The sequence below is a fragment of the Sturnira hondurensis genome, unplaced genomic scaffold (genome assembly GCF_014824575.4).
Source record: "Sturnira hondurensis isolate 20B ecotype Veracruz unplaced genomic scaffold, ASM1482457v3 Scaffold0009516, whole genome shotgun sequence".
Taxonomy (NCBI): Eukaryota; Metazoa; Chordata; class Mammalia; order Chiroptera; family Phyllostomidae; genus Sturnira; species Sturnira hondurensis.
In genome coordinates this window covers 346,734-366,361 of record NW_028082147.1, presented here as the reverse complement: position 1 = coordinate 366,361, position 19,628 = coordinate 346,734, and the positions used below count along the sequence as shown (strand labels likewise).

Genomic DNA, 19,628 nt, shown 5'->3' with positions numbered 1-19,628 from the left:
TGTGGTTGCCAAGGGTTGACTGTCTGCAAGCCTGTGCGGGCTGGGCCCAGGCTTCACCCTCAAGGTTGTGCCAGCAACCCGCGGTGGGTGTGCTTATTCACTCAACGAATGTGCCTGTAGGAGGAAAGTGGTGGACACCACGGGACCTCTGCTGCCGGTGTCCCACCGTGGAGCACACAGTGCATGGACAGAGCGACCAGGAAAGGTGCGTGCGCACTGCTCTGAGGAGCGGGCCCTTCATTCCCTTAGCAGTGAGTACTTCCTGAAGGAAGTGACCTTTTTAAAGTTGGAACCCAGAGGCCGGTTCATCAGTTAGGAATTTTTTTTGCTGTAAGGAATATCTAGCGTAAATAAATAGGGGAATATTTGCTTACAGAATACGTCTGGTGGTAGGCACTTTCAGGTGTCTGTCATGGATTCAAGAGTACCACCAGGGACCCAGCCGCCTCCTGTGCCTCCCCGCTGTCCCCTGGAAGGCCTCGTCATCTCATTGTCGCATAGTTCCATGGGAGGTTGGCAGCACCACCCATCACACCAGTTGCCAAGTGGGAAGAATTCATCTGTGAGGCCAGATTTTCCCCCAAAGACCTCACTGGTCATGTGGCAACATCTAACCATAAATTTGGGAAAACTGCAAAGGAGAATGGGCAGGTTGTAGACCAGGACTTGTCCTTGTGGCTGGCATCTACTGTTGCCACATAAGATTTGTTGGCAAGGAAGAAAGACAGGGAGATTGACTGCTGGGGGAGACTTAAGTGTCTGGCACAGGTAGGGTAGGACTTGAGGGACAGATGTTCCAGTCAGAGGGAACAGCGTGTGCAAAGACTCAGGCAAGGGCACAGCCCACTCATGGAACTGAAAGTCCTTTGCTTTTCCCTGGAGCCGAGAAGCAGGTTGAGAGGAGACCAGGTGAATCAGAAGGTCATGCTTAGGAATTTGGGTTTCATCATGACATCCTATTTCCCCAGAATAATCAAAGCCTTCCCATTTCCTTCCCGGCAGGCATGTTTTAGCTGCAGACCCACTCAGAACGCTAGCAGTGGTTTCCAGCCCATTTTCAACCCTGCTCAGCAATATTTTTAGCGACCACTGGGCCAGGGAGGAGGGGGCTCCCTGGGCTTGGAATTGAGGGAGCATTAGTCAACATCCCTCCAGGGTGGGACCGTCGGTGGCAGCTTCTCCAGCTCCTTCATCTGTGAATAGGTCAAGGGGCTCCCTGGGCAGGAAAGGCTGGTTGGAGGGGTGCCAGGGTCCAGAGAGACTGAAAGGCTGGGTGAGCCTCGTCACTCCTCTTCCTGTGGTTTGTTGTGAATAATGCAGCAGATAGCCAGCACCCCCACCCCCTCCTCCCCCTGGGCACCCAACTGCTTCCTGTGAGGCCACTGCAGGCAGAGGAGAAGTGGAAGGAGTCAGACAGGTAAGGTTAGAATCCTGGCATTTGGGCCAGAGACTTCAATGCTGGAGCTTCTGTTTCCTTATATGTAAAGTGGGAATTAACCACCAAAAGCATCAGTCATGGTCTTTGGCAACCCAGTCACCTGAACCTCTCCACCCTCAACCTCCTACCCTCTGGGCTGTGGTCTCTCGGCAGCTGGCTGGGGCTCCACCTCTGCCCGCTCTTGTTTCCTTGAAGCCCCAGTGAAAGTGGAGTAAGTGCACAGGAGGCTGCAGGTGAGTCTGGGCCTGCAGGTGAGGGTGGAACCTCGATGAAGCAGGATTTACCTCTCTCCATTTCCTCTCCCCATCCTCCATTGTCATAGTCATCCTAGTGCACCTGGTTCATCTGCCCCCTTGCTGGAGGTTATCAAGCACTTCTCACCACCAGAGCTGGGGGCTGGAGATGTCTGATCCTGGGTATCACGGAACGGGTGCAGAAGGCCTCGGAGTCACCTTACTGAGGATCTGCTCTGCCACTTACTACCTTTGTGATCCTGGCGAGTCATTTCCCCTCTCTGGGCTTTAGCTTCTTCCTCTTTGGTAAACCAAGGGTGAACTAACTACCTGTTCTACGAATTCTAATGATATTCTGTTGATTGTGAAAAGAACAAACCTTGCAGATGGAGGCAACAGGCCTGTGTTTGAGGTCAGACAGACTGAAGTCTTGAAACTTCTGAGCCTCAGCTTCCTCATCTCTTCACTATTTTTGTCCTGTGTGTAAAGGAGCCCAGAAAACCAGCTGGGTGCACAGTGAGTGCTTCTCCTGCTCCTCTCTTCCAGTGTGGTGGTCCCAGTTCCAAGAACTGGGTGAAAGAGCAGAGGATTGAGGACACCGGGGAAATGTTGAAAAGACATTCTCTGCTCTCCCCGAAGATTCAGATTCAGGGTGGGGGTCGGGAGACAGCTGGAACTTTGACAACCTCCCAGGTTAACTCAGCCTGTGCTGGAACAGCAGGTGGGGAGAGCCAGTCCTCCATGAGGCAGGGGATGGGTAGAGCTCGGGGTTTTGTCAGAGATGCCTATATCTTCACCACACCTTGTGGCTCAGGGTGCAGCCCTTCTTTAAGGCGAAGGTGTAGGTAAGCATAGCTGGGTAGAGCCTTTAGGTAACTAAACCCTCCTTCCCCAGTCCCCGCTTTTCCTCTGGGGTCCCTCCAAGCCTGCTCTGCTCTATGGGCCAGCCGCCTTGGTGCTTGTTAAAAATTCATTTACTGGTAGCCCCACCACCAGCACTGCTGGATCAGAATCTCTTGAACTGCAATATGAGAAATTGCCTTTTTTAAACTTTCATTTTTAACAGATTCTCCAACTGATGTGGAGAAAGGATTTGATGCCCCAATTCTGGGACACGAGGCAGGAGCTTGGGCAAATCAAGTGATTTCATTTCCTGAGTTTCTACTTTGCACCAGGCATCTCACTAGGTATAATAGAGAGTAGGTGCTAGTGGTACTGACCCAGGAACCTCAGGCTCAGAGATGCACAGCAGAGGGCTCAGGCTGAAGACTAGAGGCAGCAGTCCAATCCTGGTCAGGTGGATTCTTAGAGTTGCTATTTGAGAATGTCCGCTTATGTCATTTTCCCGGTTTGCCTAATACCCGTGTTTCCTGCTCAGCCCAATGGTGTGTGTGTTGGGGGGGCGGGGGGGACGGGGCACAAGCAGGTGGTGGAGGTGGAGATAAGGAGTAACTTTCAGCTTAGAACACCCAAAGTTGGAGCTCCGGGTATAGTCCTCGGCTTTGGGCAGAACTATTGCCCTTTGGCTCAGTCAGACAATGGGCCTCCTCAGAGCAAGGGTTGGTCTTCTCCCTCCGACTGGGGTTTCAGGGGAGGGGTGGTTGTGTTTCCCCATCAGACAGGGGTAGCTCCAGAAGGCAGGTCTTCTGGTCCCCAGCAGATTGGGCATCCCTGAAGGCAGGGCTGTCTCTTCCCTTGGTTGGGGGCACCTGTGGGTAGGTTATGTCATGGTGTCATGCCCATTGGGTGGTGATCACCTGTGGGCAAGATTGGCTGTGTGCCCCCTCATTTAGGGGTATCTTCTGAAAGCAGTTTTGGGTCTTTTTCCATCAGCTCGGGGCTCACTGTAGATGTCACTATATCCACTGAAGCTCGGGTTCTGGGGGCAAGCCTAGGAACTTTCCTAGGTCACTGCCCACCTCCCTCTCTGACACCCAGTTTCTCTCTCCTCTGCCAGCTCTGGCCCGCCTCTTCCTCCTAGAGAGGACACTCTCATTAGAGGGGCCAGTTCTGTGTTGTTGGCTGAGCTGACATGCAGAGAGAGAGAGAGACTCCCTGGCTGGAGGTGAATATTCCCCACGACCTTGCACTGGGGCCTCACCCAGACAGCTGGCAGCTAGGACTTGTGCCATGATCATTCAGCACAGCCAGCAGGCAGGCCTCCCCTAGTTCTTTTTCTTGCCGCTGCTGAACTGGGATTGGAACGGAGAGGAAGGTGAGTCACACACCTAGGCCTGGGCCTGCCTTCTGCCTCCTCCTCATTCCTGCCCAGCTTCCTGAGTTCCCTCAGAAGCCTTCCAGGAAACATGCTCTCAGGGGTCCCCACAGCCCCTCAGCTTTTTGGTCACTTCCTAGACTACTCTTGCTGCTGTTTCTCAGGTAAGAGGCTGGTGGCTTGGATGACAGGGTTGTGTCTGGCTGTTCTGTCTAGCTGCCTCTCAGCATTCTTGAGGTTAGTCAGGCTCTAGAAGGGTCTGGAGCTGAGTTAGATCTGACTTCTCTGCCATCAGCAGCCACTCAGGGACACACAGTCCCCCTTCATCACTCACAGACACAGCAGCTGTTCCATTCCTCAGAGACATTTAGCATACACAACCCCAACAGACACAGCATGCCTTCACATCACACAGAGCACAGCCTCCTTCCCTGCACACACAATTCATGGCCCTCCACAAACACGCAACACACAACAGACTCTTTGGCAACCACTGATACAACCCATGACCCTTCACTACACATAATGTACAAACTGTCACAACTGACACAGTCCCCTCATGTGGTGCCTATCACACAACAGGATGTAACACGCATCCTCACAGACACACAACCTGGGCAATAGTACTGATAGACACTGAGAGCCACGGAAGACCCTTTGCTCACTGCAGGCAAACCTACTCCACATAGACACACACACACATTCATGCAACCATCTGTACATATCCCAGAAACTCCCCTCACCCCCAAACAGGTCCCCATTGTCCTGGGGAGCTACTGCTTAGCTGGGGCAAAGGCTAGATCCAGTTATCTACACCCATCCCCAATTCTCACCCCTCTTCTACACCCCAGCCCTGCTTGTCCATTGCGGGGCACCCAGGAGCAGAGCCAGGGATCCTGGCCACATCCTGGAGCATGGTAGGAGGGGCTCCATGCTGCTTCCTGGGCCCTGGGACCGAGCACGAGCTGTTAACATAAAAAGCTTGCTAGCACTGCCCTGGCTAGTGTAGCTCAGTGGATTGAGCGCGGGCCTGTGAACCCAGTGGGGATGCAGTTCCCAGCAAGGGATGCACAAGAGGCAACCATACATTGAAAAAAAAGCTTGCTAGCACTCATCACATGCCTGCTGTGGGTCAGATATCATGCTTAGTGCTTTTGTATGTATTATCTTATTTGATTATACAGTACCTTTGTGAAGTAGATACTCAGCCTCATTTTATAGCTGTGTTTTCGTATAGGCTCAGAGGGGTTAGGAAACCTACCCAACACACACACCATGGCTAGGAAGTAGCAATGGGATCGACACATAGATAAGTCTGACACCAGAGTTCACCTGTTTAATTTATTATTATTATTATTATTATTATTATTTAGTCTTTAGAGGTAACATATGGGCGAAATTCAAAGTTCAGTAGATCTAAAGGAATGCACAGTGAAGAGATGCCCTCTGATCCTGTTCTCCAGCCGCCCAGTTTCACTCTCTGGAAGAAACCTGAGTTAACCTCTTAGAGACCTCTTTTTTCCCATATGTTTTTTAATTAATTAATTAATTTTTTAGAGGACAGGGAGGGATAATGAGAGGGAGAGAAACATCGACTGGTTGCCTCTTGCACAGCCCCCAACCAGGGACCTGGCCCACAACCCAACCCAGGCATGTGTTCTGACCTGGAATCGAACTGGTGACCTTTTGGTTTGCAGGCTGATGCTCAATCCACTGAGCCACACCAGCCAGGGTGAGACCTCTGGTTTTTTAACAACTGTTATAGGGCGTTCTAGTGGTAATGGCTCCAAGAACAGTGTCCAGACTCGGGGGCTCTCCCATCCTTCCCCCTGCCCAGGCAGCTGTCCTTGTTTGCTCCGAGGGCTCCTTCCATCCACAACCCTCTTCTGTCCTAAGTCCTTGGGGAGTCCCCTGCCTTTGAGCTCCTTGGCCTGGAGGCCTGGGTCTTCTCCCTGTTGTCTCACCCCTGTGGGCTTTGGCCATACCCCGCAGGCTACCTTTTACATGACCCCTCTTACAAGCTGGGGCTTGTCCCCTGAACAGTGTTCACTTTGTTGTAGAAAGTGTGCCCAGGCTGGAGTGGGAGGGCAGGGAAGACTCAGCCCTGGCCAAAGGCAGGAAAGAATGAGGGAGAAGAAGAAGAAAAGGAGAGAAAGAGGAAAAGGAGAGGACTAGCTGCCAGACACTGTCCTTGACAGACCTAATCCCACTGTGAGGTGAGGCTGCTGCCCCCACTTACCAGATGAAGGACCTGAGGCTCTGGTGGTCCAGTTGTTAAGTGGCAGAGAGTTGGGATTTAAACCCCCCAAATCTGAGGCAGGATGAGAGAAAGCGAGAGTGAGAGAGGGTCTGAGAAAGAAACAGGTTAGAACGGTGAGAACAAAGAGAGGATTCGAGGCTGTCAAGCATCTGGGCTGGCCGTCCAAGAAAGGAGTCTCTGGTTTTGTAGGAATTCCCCTCCTCTCTAGTGACTCTTTCGGAATTCCTGTTCATTTGCACCGTTTGTGCTTATATTGTCCTGTCTTAAGTACTGTAATTTATAAAAGCTTGGTATATGATGTGGCATGTGCTTTTGACTTCTCACTCTGCAAACTGTTTTGGCTAATTACAGACTCATGTTTATACACACATGTGCACATACCAACACACACACAAAACACATGCTGTGTGCCCACTGCCAAGTTAGATAGCATATTAGATGTGTGATAGAAGCCTCCTCATACCTCACTAACCCTGCCTCTTCTCTCTTTCCCCAGAGGTAGTTATATTCTGAATTTATCTTTATATATTGATGCATATTCCCTGTATATATTGATGCATATTACTGTGTCCATGACAGTAATAATGTTGTAAAGTTTTAAGAAGAGTATCGTACTCCATTTGTCCTTCTGCAACTGGCATTTTTAGTTTAGAATTGTGTTTATTATGTTATGTGTAGTTCTGTTCATTTTAACGTATTTACAGAATATGTCTATACTGTGGACACATACAAACATATATTAATATTGCAACTGTACCTAGGAAGGATGTGCATATTTTCACCTTTATTTTGAAATTAATTTCCAAAATGGTGGTGCCATTTGTAATCTCGTCTTAGCAGCATCCTGAGAGTTTCTGTTGCTCTGCATCCTTTGCAGTTCGTGGAATTGGCAGACTTTAATTTTCCCAGTCTAGTGGTTGCTTGTTTTAATATGAACTGCTGATTCCTGAAACATTGATTGTATTTTTATCTTTCTCAGCCGTAAGACGTTTTCCTTCTGTGAATTGCCTGCTCCTTTTTTGACCCATTTTTAAAAATTGGGCTTGTCTTTAAGTTATTAATTTGTCGGAATTTACATCACATTATGCCTGAAAATTCTTTGATACATATCTTGCAAATATCTTCTCCTGGTCTGTGACTTGCCTCTTTACTGTCTTTGTAGTATTTTTTGAAATACACAGTTTTAAATTTTATATGATCAGATTTATACAACTTCCCTTTGTTGTTTGTAATTTCTATGTCTTAAGAAAAATTTTTCTACCTTTAGATCATAAACATATTCACCCTCATTTTCTTTTTTTAATACATTTTATTAAGTATACCATTACAGTTGTTCTATTCACCCCCTTCATTCCCCTCCACCTGCACACTCCCTCCCCCACCATTCTCCCCCCCTTAGTTTATAACCACGTGTCTCAAGTTCTTTAGATTCTATATTTCCCCCACTATTCTTGCCCTCCCCCTATCTATTTTCTACCTACCCTCTATGCTATTTTCTGTGCCTTCTCCCCCCTTCTCCTCCTCCCACTCCCCTGTTGCTAACCCTCCATGTGTTCTTCATTTCTATGGTTCCACTCCTGATCTAGCTGTCCTCTTGGTTTGCTTTTGTTTTAGGTGTGGTTGTTAATAACTGTGAGTTTGCTGTCCTTTCACTGTTCATATTTTTCATCTTCTTTTTCTTATATAAGTCCCTTTAGCATTTCATATAATAAGGGCTTGGTGATGATGAACTCCTTGAACTTGACCTTATCTGAGAAGCACTTTATCTGTCCTTCCATTCTAAATGAAAGTTTTGCTGGATAAAGCAATCTTGGCTGTAGGTCTTTGGATTTCATGACTTGGAATACTTCTTTCCAGCCCCTTCTTGCCTGTAAGGTCTCTTTTGAGAAATCCGCTGACAGTCTGATGGGTACTCCTTTGTAGGTGACTGTCCCCTTATCCCTTGCTGCTTCTAGGATTCTCTCCTTCATTTTAGTCTTGGCTAATGTAATTATGATGTGCCTTGGTGTGTTCCTTCTTGGGTCCAACTTCTTTGGGACTCTCTGAGCTTCCTGGATTTCCTGGAAGTCTATTTCCTTTGCCAGACTGGGGAAGTTCTCCTTTATTATTTGTTCAAATACGTTTTCCACTCGTGGCTGTTTCTTTCCCCCTTCTGGTACCCCTATAATCCGGATGTTGGAACGTTTAAAGATGTCCTGGAGGTTCCTAAGCCTCTCCTCATTTTTTTGAATTCTCATTTCTTCATTCCTTTCTGGTCAGATGTTTCGTTCTTCCTTCTGGTCCATTCCATTGATTTGAGTCCCAGTTTCCTTTCCATTGCTATTGGTTTCCTGGACATCTCCCTTCATTTCAATTAGTTTAGCCTTCATATGTTCCTCTAATTTGTGACTGTAATCTACCAATTCTGTGAGCATCCTGATAAATAGTGTCTTAAATTGGGCTTCTGAGAGGCTGGCAATCTGTTGGTCGCTTAGAGTTATTGGCTCTGGGACTTTGAGTTCTTCTTGCGCCATCTTTTGGGCTGTTCGTGCCTGTTAAGCAGCAGGATCGGAGCCCTAGGTTTTCACCAGAGTAGGGCAACTAAGTCGCTGAGCTGTGATATTATAAGTGGGGGCGGGGTGAATGAGGAACAATGGCATCCCGTCTGCTGCTTGCCCCCACAGCCCCCACCGGTACCACAGCTGCCACCGTCACCAGACCCACGCGTTTTGTTCCACTGCACGTGAGTGTACCACCGCCGTCAGCCCTCTACCACTGGGTTCGCCCCCTGGGGCCTGCGTGGTCCGTCTCACTGTGCGCGAATGTGCGACCGGGGTCAGTCTGCCCCACACCCTGACTGGTTCTCGTCTGCCTGCGCGCCTAAGTCAGGGGATCTGTCCTGCCCGACCCAGCTCCGCTGCTGGCTCCGTCTCTCTTACCATCCCCGTTGAACGGTTCGTAGTTGTCGGACTCCCGTATAACTCAGTTTTTTGGGTCTTTGGGTGTGTCCTTGTTCTCCAAACCTTTGTTGTATTCAAACTTGGTTGTGGGAGAAGGCACAGTGTTTCCACCTATGCCTCCACCTTGGCAGAAGTTCCCCACTGCCACTTTATAATAAGACTTAATATATGATGGGGAAAATCCTGTGGTGTGCCCTGATTGTTCATATATCCTGTTGTTTCAAAAATATCTTGGCTGGTTTTGAATCTTTGACTTTTCATTTGGAATTTTAGGATAAGCTTACTAAATTTCCTTGAATAATCTACTGTTTTTTTTCCAAGTGCTCCATTTATGTAATTTTTAAAAAATTTTTTTAAAGATTTTATTTATGTATCTTTAGAGGGGAAGGGAAGGAGAGAGGGAGAGAAACATCAATGTATGGTTGCCTCTCATGAGTCCCCTGCTGGGAACTGGCCTGCAACCCCGGCATGTGCCCTGACTGGGAATTGAACCTCGATCATGTGGTTCGCAGGCCCACGCTCAATTCACTGAGCTACACCAGCCAGGGCTCTATTTATGTAATTTTTATTCCACCAGCTTTATTAACATCTGTCGGGGTTTAGATTGGACTGGCACTGAACTCACATTAAATTGGGAGGAACTTATAGTTTTATGATATTGACGGTCTCATGCATAAATGTATTACATTATCTATTCATGTAGTTCTTCTTTAATTATTTTTCAACAATTTTTATGATTTACTGAATCAAGAGGAAATTGCACATCATGGCTTCCAAAAAATTATTTACCCAGATAGTTTCCTTGCTATTATAAATTGTGTCTTCCTAAAAATGACGTTTTCTGTTTATTGGTTATGTGTAGGAACATCATTGATTTTTTTATATGTTGATTTTATTTATTTATTTAGCTTATAAACAACAGATGCTTATTTCTCACAGTTTTGGAGACTGGAAGTGATTTTATATCCAGAAATCTTGTTGATGTTTATGTTAGTTCTAATAATTTGTCCATGAAAATTGCTTTAAGTTTTCTACGTGAGCAATTTATTGCCTGTAAAAATGACAGTTTTGCTGGTGTTTTCCAATCTTCATTACTCTTTTTGTTTTCATATTGTTCCCAACAGAGTGAGGTACTTATGATTATTCCCAGTTTGCAGATGAAAAAAACTGAGGCTCAGAGGAGTAAACTGCCTCTTTCCAAGTTCACACAGAGTTGGTGGTGGTCTGGATTTGAATTCAAGTCTCTGATCCGAAAGCCCATGCTCTTTTTCTTTTCTTTTTTTTTTCAAGATTTTATTTATTTATCTTTAGAGGGGAAGGGAAGGAGAGAAGGAGAGAAACATCAATGTATGGTTGCGTCTTGAGAGTCCCCTGCTGGGAACTGGCCTGCAACCCCGGCATGTGCCCTGACTGGGAATCGAACCACGATCATGTGGTTCACAGGCCCGTGCTCAATCCACTGAGCTACACCAGCCAGGGCACCCATGCTCTTTTTCTATGGCATTCTTCCTCCCACCTTATCTTCCAACTGCTGATGTGGAAAGGGTCGCTCACAGAAATGGTGTCCACACCACTCTGTGTGAAGGACAGATGGAAAGGGCAGAAAGAAGTTAGCAAAGCCTAGATAACAGTTGTGCAAGGGTGGTCTGGGGTCTGGGGTGTTGGGGTCCGAATTCCAGTTTTGCCACCTACCAGCTGTGTTACCTTGGACGGTTCATCTCCTCTCCTCTACCTTCATTCATTCATTCAATAACTTCTATGGAGGAGCACCTGCCGTGTGCAGGCAGCGTTCCAGAGCAGATAAAAGAATGCAGTGATAAGCAGACAAACCATCCCTGCTCTCAAGGACCTTAACAGTTTAGTTGGGGAGACAGATAATGAACAAAGTAAAGCAGCAAGATACATGGTACGTTAGATGTGATAAATGCTGTGGAGAAAAATAAAGCAGTGTAAGGGCCTAGGGCATGTTGGAGAAGGGGTTATTAAGAAAGTTCTCACATTTAGTCAAGACCTGGGAGAAGCTTCAGCAGGAACGCACCTGGTATGTAGAAGAAAACATGAAGTCAATGCAAGCAGAGTGCAGGGAGCTTTACGCAGGAGATGAGGTCAGGTTTTACGGGAATTCTGAAGGACTTGGGATTTTTTGCTAAGCGAGATGGAAGCCACTAGGGAGTTTTGAGAGGAAGAATGATAAGATTTGATGTTTAAGAGGCTCAATTCACTGCTGTGCTGAGAACAGACTGAGAGAGTGTGCAAGGGTGGAAGCAAGGAGAACAGTAAGGGCCACACAGCCAGGTGACAGATGATGGTGGCTAGAAGCAGGGCCACAGCAGTGGAGATTGTGAAAGTCTCTGACTCTCTCTCATCATTTGAAATTGAAAGTGAAATTACAAATTTAGTTTAAAATTAAAAACAAGGTCCTGGCTGGGTGGCTCATTTGCTTGGAGCATCCTCCTGTGCACCAAAAACATTGCAGGTATGATACCCTCTTCGTGCACATAACACCTGGGCTGCGGGTTCAGTCTCTGGTGGGGACTTGTATGGAAGGCAACCAATGTTTCTCTCTCACACCAATGTTTCTCTATCCCTCTCTCTAAAGCCAATTAAAAAAGAAACATCCACCCTGGCTGGTGCGGCTCAGTGGGATAAGTGCCAGCTGGGGTCCAGGTCCCCAGAAGGGGGCACAAAAGAGGCAACCATGAATTGATGTTTCTCCCCTTCTCTCCCTCTTTTCCTCTCTCTCTAAAAATAAAGAAATAAAACCTTAAAACAGAACATATTCTTTTAAAAATTTTATTGGAAGGCTTTTCCCTCCCACTCTCAAATTTCATGAAACCAATTGATTTAACTGTTTGTGCGCATCTTTGATGTCAGCATCTTCGTTGGTATGGCTCTTTTTTTTTTAAATCATTTAGCAGAGTTTTCCAGGTTACATCATTTTGGTTTCCTTGCACGTTGTGTGAGTTACAGCACCTAACATCATAGACGCTGTTACATAATAAAGGCTGTCCCAGGAAAATGATGTCCCAAGACAGAATTATCCATTGTAAAACATTAGGACAATCTCCTTTTTCATTGTTGTTCTGATCTCTGAAATCTAAACAAGAGCTAAATTACTTTAAAAGCCAAACAACAACAAACTCTTATTATAAAAATTGAAAACACATACAAGAGTGCACTTACTGGTACAACGAATCCCCGTGCGCCATCAGTCAGTTTCAACAATTATCAGCCCATTTTCTAGAATTGAGGCCTGCCCCAGGTTATTCTGAAGCAAAATCCCCAATATATAATTTTATCTGCAAATATTCTGTATGTCAAAAAGATAAAATTTCTTTTTTAACTCAACTTTGAAACAATGAACAATTAACATTAATTTCTTAATATAACTGAATATCCAATGTGTTCAAATTTCTAATTAGCTCATAAATTTCTCCTTCCTCTGTCCCTCCCTCCCTCCCTCTATCCATTCCTTTCTTCCTTCCTGTTTGTTTGAATCAGGATCCAAAAAGTTTCCCTGGTAGCAGTGTGTTGCTATGTCCCCTACTTCTCATTTGATCTATAGGTTCTCCCATCATCTTTTTTACCCCTTATCACTTACTTGTTTGTTCTGCACATTCACTATGTACCGAGTTTGCTGAGTGTACCCTCTGATCTGTTTGTTCCTCTTTTATTTTTCTGTAAACTGGTGGCTGAACTTGCTGATTCTGTTTTTCTTTCCTTGGCAGGACTGTTTCATAAGGCAGTGTTGTGAACTAGACATGCACAAACACAACTTTATTACAAAACTTTTCAAACACACACAGAAAGAGAGGGAAGGGTATTATAATGCATCCCTATATGCCTGTATTCGTTTCCTAGAGCTACTGTAACAAATTGCTGCAAATTTGGCGGCTTAAAACAACACAGATTTATTCTCTCATAGCTCTGGAGGCCAGAAACCCCAAATCACAGGGTGCCAGCTCTTTCCAGGACCCTAAGTGGCACATATGTCTTTTCTTGACATATTTTATTTGATTTGACGTTGACATAGTTGATTTGCTTGCTCCAGATTTCAAACAAGATCCACAGGTTGTATTTCATTTTCATGTGTCTTCAGTGTCTTTCAGTCCAGAATAGTCTCCTCCCAGTTTTGCCCCCATGTGGTTGGCCTGTCGAAGGAACTGGATCAGCTGCCCCATAGAATGTCCTTTTTCCACATTCTGGGTTTGACTGCCTCCTTGCAAGGTTCTTTAACTTCTTCCTCTATCCCCCTGTCCTCAGTTTTCTACAAACTGAAGGTTGGGTGTAAAGGCTTGATGAGCTACAGAGTTGAAGATATTTTAAAGTAGAACTGATGGAGCTTGCTAACAGAATGGATGCGGGTATGAGAGAAAGGAGGAGTCGGCACCGGCTTGCTTGTTTGTTGGTGATGATAATAATCCCCGCCCACCTACCCGGTTTATCGCTAATCTGTAAGAGGTAGGGCCGCGCATCTGCTGCACAGACGTGTGAGAGAATACTGGAAAACAGGCCAAACTCAACAGGCCCGGTTCTGGGTCAGGTGTCTTTGAGATGGTGGCCACTTGGGGGCTGGCTGATCCTGGAGGTCCCCTCTTGGTTTGATGTCCCTCCTGGAGCATGGTGGCCGGAGGATGGCTGAGAAGGTGAAGCCAGTTTTGGGAAAGAAGTTCTGGGTTGGGGGGCAGAGTAAGGGCCTTGGATTTCGGGTGGATGCTTTGCATGAAGGTCGAACTTCATGACCAGATCAGGCCCTCTGGTGTCTCAGGGCACTCAAGGCCCAGAAGGCCTCTAAGGGAGAGGAGGAGATGGCCAAACCGGGCCTTTTCAAAGTCCCTAACAGGAGGCCTAGGGAGATTTGAGGAGAGTGGGGGTGGTGGGGGAGTGGGGAGCAGCCATGGGTGAGTGAACTGAGGAAGGAAGTGACTGTGGGCAGGTGTGAGGGTGTGATAGACGTGGACCCCTGTGTGTGCATATGGGTGGAGGGAGGTAATGATGAGAGTCTTTGCAGGATACTATGTATTGAGAGTATGTGAGCATGCAAGAATTATATGCACAAGTGCTTTGAGTGTGTCTGCCTGTGGGTGACAGGGGCAGAGCTGGGGGGGAGGGAACAGGTCTTAGGGCTGAGGCACACATGGAGGTGTTTTGTCCATTGAGATTTATTTTTGGCTTTGATAAGGGAACACAGTGGGTTCCCAATTAGCCAGAAGAGGCTTGTCCAGACGCCCAGGGTGGACGGAGGCTGGGCCCTGTGCAGGGCGTCTGCAGCCTGTGTTCCCGGTTCTGCTTTGCACCTGCCTGGCCGTGGGACACTGACCTTGCTGAGACCTGCTTCCCTCTCTGCGTAGGAGGCCGCTGGAGCGACCGAGGGGCTGGCTTCCTTAGACAGTGTCCCCTACAGCGCCCTTTCCCTGAGGATGTGCAATCAGTGATGATGGAAAAATGAGTGGATAAATGGATTAAAAACCGAGGCAGGAAACTCCGGCCCATCCTTCACTTATGTGCCCGCAAAGCCTCCGCCCAGCTGACTTTTCCACTCACACATGCGCACACGCACCCTCCCACTCCCAAACTCACCTCACTGGCCCACGCCTGCTCACCCTCACTCGGCTCCCACTCACTCCCACCAGCTCCTGCTCAGGTTTTTGTCACACTCCCTCTCTCCTCCCCCAGGTCTGTGGGCTCTGTCAACAGGAGTTCTTTGGGCCCCTGCGTCTCGGTCACCAGGGATGTCCAGCCAGTCGGTCACGCCTCTGACACAGCAGCTCTTCTGAGCGCCCCCTTCTCTTCCTTTTTGTGTTCCAGCCGTCTCCCCCTTTCCTCCTCCTCTCCCTTTCTTGCATTTTTTTTCTCTCACACTCATACACGGATACACAGAGACACGCGTATGCACACACAGGTGCGCGCTGTCTCATCTTTTCCTCTTTGAACTCCCTCGGGTTTTGTCCTCCTGTCTCCTTGCCTCTCTCATGCACTCTGCGAGTTTACATTTTTCTGCCTTTCTCCCTCCCTCTTGCACGTCATCCTGACTCCCTCTCACTCTGTTTTCTCGATCATTCAGTTACTCCTGAGTCCTCTTCTTCCTCGCTGTCATGCTCTGTTTCTCTCTCTCTTGAGCACGCTTGCTCATTTCTTGCTTTCTCTCTCTTGCATTTTCTCTCTCTCCTCTCAGCTCCCCGGCCCGGTGGCTGCTGCCCCCACCCCATGCTGCCCCTGCCCTGTGCAACACTTTCCACCCGTGTCCAGGACCTGGGTGACCCAACTTGGAGGTTCCGGTGGCGTGTGCCAGAGGGGCCTTAGGGTCACAGCGTTTCCTCCCAGGGGTGACGGGGCAGTGACATGCTGTTTCCTCACTTCTGCAATTCCCACAAAGCACAGAGCCTGGGTCTGCAGACAGAGTTGCTCAGAGCCCCGAGCTGCAGCCACTGTCCCTCGTCCAGGTAAGGCGGGTCCCAGCCCTGGCTGGCAAGGGGGAGGCATATGAAAATGTCCTCAAGGAGTCCAAGGTCATGCCCCTAGACTGCATCAAAGCAAATGGTGGTTCTGTTTTTAAGGAACCGTTTTGGCATCTTCCTCAGGCAGAGTCTCGTATTTACAAAGAATTCCCCACGGGCAAACTTCCTAGGGAACCCAGCTCCCCTCTTGGAGGCCAAGGCAGTGCTGAAGGGACCTCAGAGACCCCCTGGGAGGTGATGAGGGTGATGACAGTGGGGCCACCTCGATCTCAGGGAGCTAAGTGCCTGGTGCTTTACTTGCTGTGTGATCGTGGCTAAGTTGCACCCCGCTCCCTGCGTCTCTGTTTCCTAAGTTGTCAAATGAGGATAAATCCATCTCCCCAGCAGGATTGTTGGGAGAGGCAGAGGATCTGGTATGGAGCTGGGGACTTAGGAACTCAGGAGATGCCAGGTCTCCTGGGGTAGGGGGTGGTGGAGACCACCCGGTGACTGGTGCAGGGGGCCCGACCCACAGCCAGTTCCCCATCAGGTGCCAAGTGGTAGGGGCAGGGCACTGGCTGGTACCTGCCCTCCCCATATCTTTCTCTGGCAGGAGGTGAACCAGGGCTGCTGCCCAGACACTCACTTCCCTGAGAAGAAGAAGGGAAACAACAGTCTCTCCCCAGGTGTTTGGGCAGCTGTAATTTAGTGCTGACTGAATATGTAGCTGTGTTCCAGGTGCTTGGAGTGTGTGTGTGTGTGTGGGGGGGGGGCGGTGTGAGTGCTAGGGAGGGGAAAAAAAAGCAAATGTCCCTGCCTTTAGGTCCTGAAAACACAACCAAGGAAAGCCACCACTCTAGAGGTGAAGAAATGGCCCTGGGCCTGAGCAGGACACCAGGGTGTGGGTTTCAGCTCCTGCTCACAAGCTGGGACCTTGGGCAATGCAGGAACCTCATTTACTCCTTCGCAGATTGGGGTTTAAAGTGAGTAAACCCTTGTGGGTTTATGGGGAGGATGCAGTAAGAGGCTGGGTGGGGAAGTGCACTGTTAATCGTAGGATGCCGTACAGACTACGAACACGAACCCTAGGGTTACTACTGATACTGACCCTGTAATTCCTACTGTTAATAATGCCTTAAGGGTGAGGGATTTGTTCTGCTCATTGTTTTATCCTCCCCCTTAGCATGGGGTTTGGTGCCTCATTTAATCTTAGCAGTGAATTGAATACATGAATGGTAAAGCAGGATGCTGTACTTGGAGGAGAATGGACAGTGAGCCAGAGGCCCATCCTCTGGTCCCAGCTCTGGTCCTGACACTGTTGTCACCTTGGGCAAGTCCTTTCTCTTCTCAGCACAGATGGGGACTTCCGCCCAAAGAAGGTTTGGGTAAGGAATTGACAATCTATGGCATTAACGATGAAATGTGCCTTCAGGACGGAGTTTCTGCTCCTGATTCGTACCGGAGTGGGGTGGGGGTGTGATGGGGCCCCATCTGTTTGTGCTTTCATAGGGAGACCTTTACAGAGAGACCTGCTCCTCTCCAGGCCTGTGAACAAGGCCTTGTTGAGAAGTCGGTGGTCCTCTTTATCAGTGGCAGCCCTGCCTTCCCCAGACTGGTTCCCCCTCCTTGTCCCAGTGGTGGGCCGTGAGAGCTGAGCGAGAACCTAGGAGCACACTCTGACGCTCCGGGGCGTGTGGCTTAGGAGTGGAGCCAGTCCTCAGAAGGACAAATGCTGAGTGCCCGGCGCAACCACCTCTCTCAGCAGCCACTGTTGGTTCCTTGGCTGTTGGTTCCACTGTTGGTTCATTGGGAGGGGAAAGGAGCCTCTGGTACGGGCATGTGAGTCCGTGGTGGTGTGGGGTGCACTGGGGAGGTGCTCTGGCTATATCCACATGTACCTGGATCACGTTCAACCTGCAAGTGGCACAGCTCAGCGGTTCACAGATGCAAGGTCATCAACGTAACAAACTGAGAAGTTAATAGCCATCTGTTTGCTCCTTTCTTCCCTTGTGTCTTCACCCAAAGGGAATCCAGAGCCAAGTTGTGTGTGTGTGCGTGCACACATGAATGCATGCACCAGAGAGAGGGAGGGAGAAAGAGAGAGGGAGAATGGGCTGGGGAAGACCACCACTCAGCAGCCCCCCTCACCCCCTTACTTCAACAGGAGACAGCCCCTCAGGGCCTGGGTTTGGATTTGAGCTCGGGAAGCTGACAGGAGAAGCATGTCAGAGATTTATGCAGCTCTCTTTCCAGTTTATAAAGTCCACTTCAGTTCACCAAGTGCTTTACAGTTTGCCAAACCCTTTACCACTCCCCCAAATCTCACTTCCTTTTTACAGTACTCGGGGTGGGTGTGACACCCCATTTTGCAGATAATGATCCCAAGGCTCAGAGCCCGAGCAGAGACTCACTCGGGATGGGGAGTGGCTGGCACTGCTGACCCCATAGCCCAGGGCCCCAGGGCCCAGTTCCTGCCATTTCTCCTCAGCCACCCCTGGTAGCTGTTTCCGAAGGAGGAGATGAGGCTGGTTTGGTGCATGGCTGGTTCATTTGCTTATTTATTCTCTTATTCATTCAACAAACATTTTTTGAGGTGCGGGAAGGGGGAAAGGAACTCACAGCTATTGAACAACAACCATGTGCACAAATTGCTTCATTCCCCCTTACAACTACCTGGTGAAGAAGCTTTTATTTTCACCACTTTGCAAATTAAGAAAGAGAGGCTTTGGGAGCCAAACATCAGCTGGGAAAGAGCAGAGCCGGGTGCAGATCGGGCCCTGTGTGGTCCCACTGGGGCCAGGCCCTCTGGACCTCTGTACCAGCAGGACTTGGAAACTTCTAGGCTACGAAGACGTCAGTGTGATTCCTGGTATGACAGGGTGTGCCCTGTGCTGGGGAAGCCCAGAAGAGGAAGTGCCTGCCTGACTTCCAGGAGGCAAGGAGAGGCGAGGCTGACTTAGATAGATACCATCGGAGTATCTGGGAGCCAGAAGGAGAGACTCAGGACAGGTTTAGGACCCCCCAGCTCCACAAGGATGTCTTAGTCAAGCTGAGTGAAGACTGAGTCTTATCAATGTACTAACATACCCTGGGTCAGAGTGGGCCCCAGTGAAAAGGAAAATTGGGAAATTCTGATACCCAGCCACCCCCGTCACTGGGACCCCAGGCCCTGTCCCTGACCTCTCTCCGGGCAAGGAGCTCCATTTATTCATCATTACATATACGTGGCATAGTCCTAGACTCCTTGTACTGGAAACGGTGGGGAGCCCAGTGCAGAGTTCCCCGGAGGACAGTATACTTGCTCCCTTAACTCGCGCCTCAAAGCCCTCTGCTTCTTGAAGAAATTGTAATGAAACAACTCTGTGAAGGGAATGTTTAGACGGTATGGCCAGCATGGCCAGGCCAGGGCACAAATGTCAAGCAACAGAGGAGATCAGAGTAGGAGGTAACTTATTTATTGAGCACTTACTGTATGCCAGGTATTTCAGAGGTCTACCTGCCTGTAACCTAAGGGCTATCCTGTGAGGTTAGTGTTGGTGTTATTCCCAGTTGTACAGGTGAGAAAACTTGGACTCACAGATGGGAAATGATTCAACCGTGGTGTTTTAGTGACTCCGGGGACACTAGAGGCTGGAGCAGCTGGGGGTGTATCAGGGTTTGGAAGTGAAGGATGAGGGACAGTATGACTATGTTTGTCTGTAAATGTATAGGTATTTAGCAACTGTTTCTTGAGGGTTTGCTGCGTAGGAGGCCCTGCACTGTCGAAATGCCAGAAGCCTTGCCCCCAGGGAAATCCCAGCCCAGGAGGAGAGAGAAACCAACAGCCCTGTGTGTTTTGTGTTACGGGAACCACAGGTGGCACCTTGAACTCTTTCCGGGGTAGAGAAGTAAAACTACCCATAGCCAACATTCCCTGAGCTCTTATTATGGATTAGCCATTTTCTATTGAATCTTTACAACCCTGTGAGGTAGGTAATATTATTACCATTATTATTTTTATTGTTTTTGCAGATGAGTAAACAGAGGCTCATGGAGGGTAAATTAGTTTTCTTGGGCAAGAATCGGCTGATAGCGCGTCGTCAGTTGTCCCAGATGCCATAGAAAGT

At 48.6% G+C, this 19,628-nt stretch overlaps 1 protein-coding gene across 3 annotated transcripts in view; it reads left to right on the top strand.

The window, feature by feature from the left end:
- Positions 1-1,390: 1,390 nt before the first annotated feature.
- Positions 1,391-19,628, top strand: part of PTAFR (platelet activating factor receptor) — a 37,692-nt gene continuing 19,454 nt past the window's right edge. Inside the window, exon 1 of one of the 3 annotated variants that reach the window (XM_037057157.1) lies at positions 1,391-1,671. The gene's annotated coding sequence lies outside the window, so the exon portion shown is untranslated. Of the gene's footprint in view, positions 1,672-2,010; positions 2,188-15,284; positions 15,529-19,628 lie in introns of those variants that run through there. The other 2 variants (XM_037057158.1, XM_037057156.1) reach the window with 2 other exon arrangements.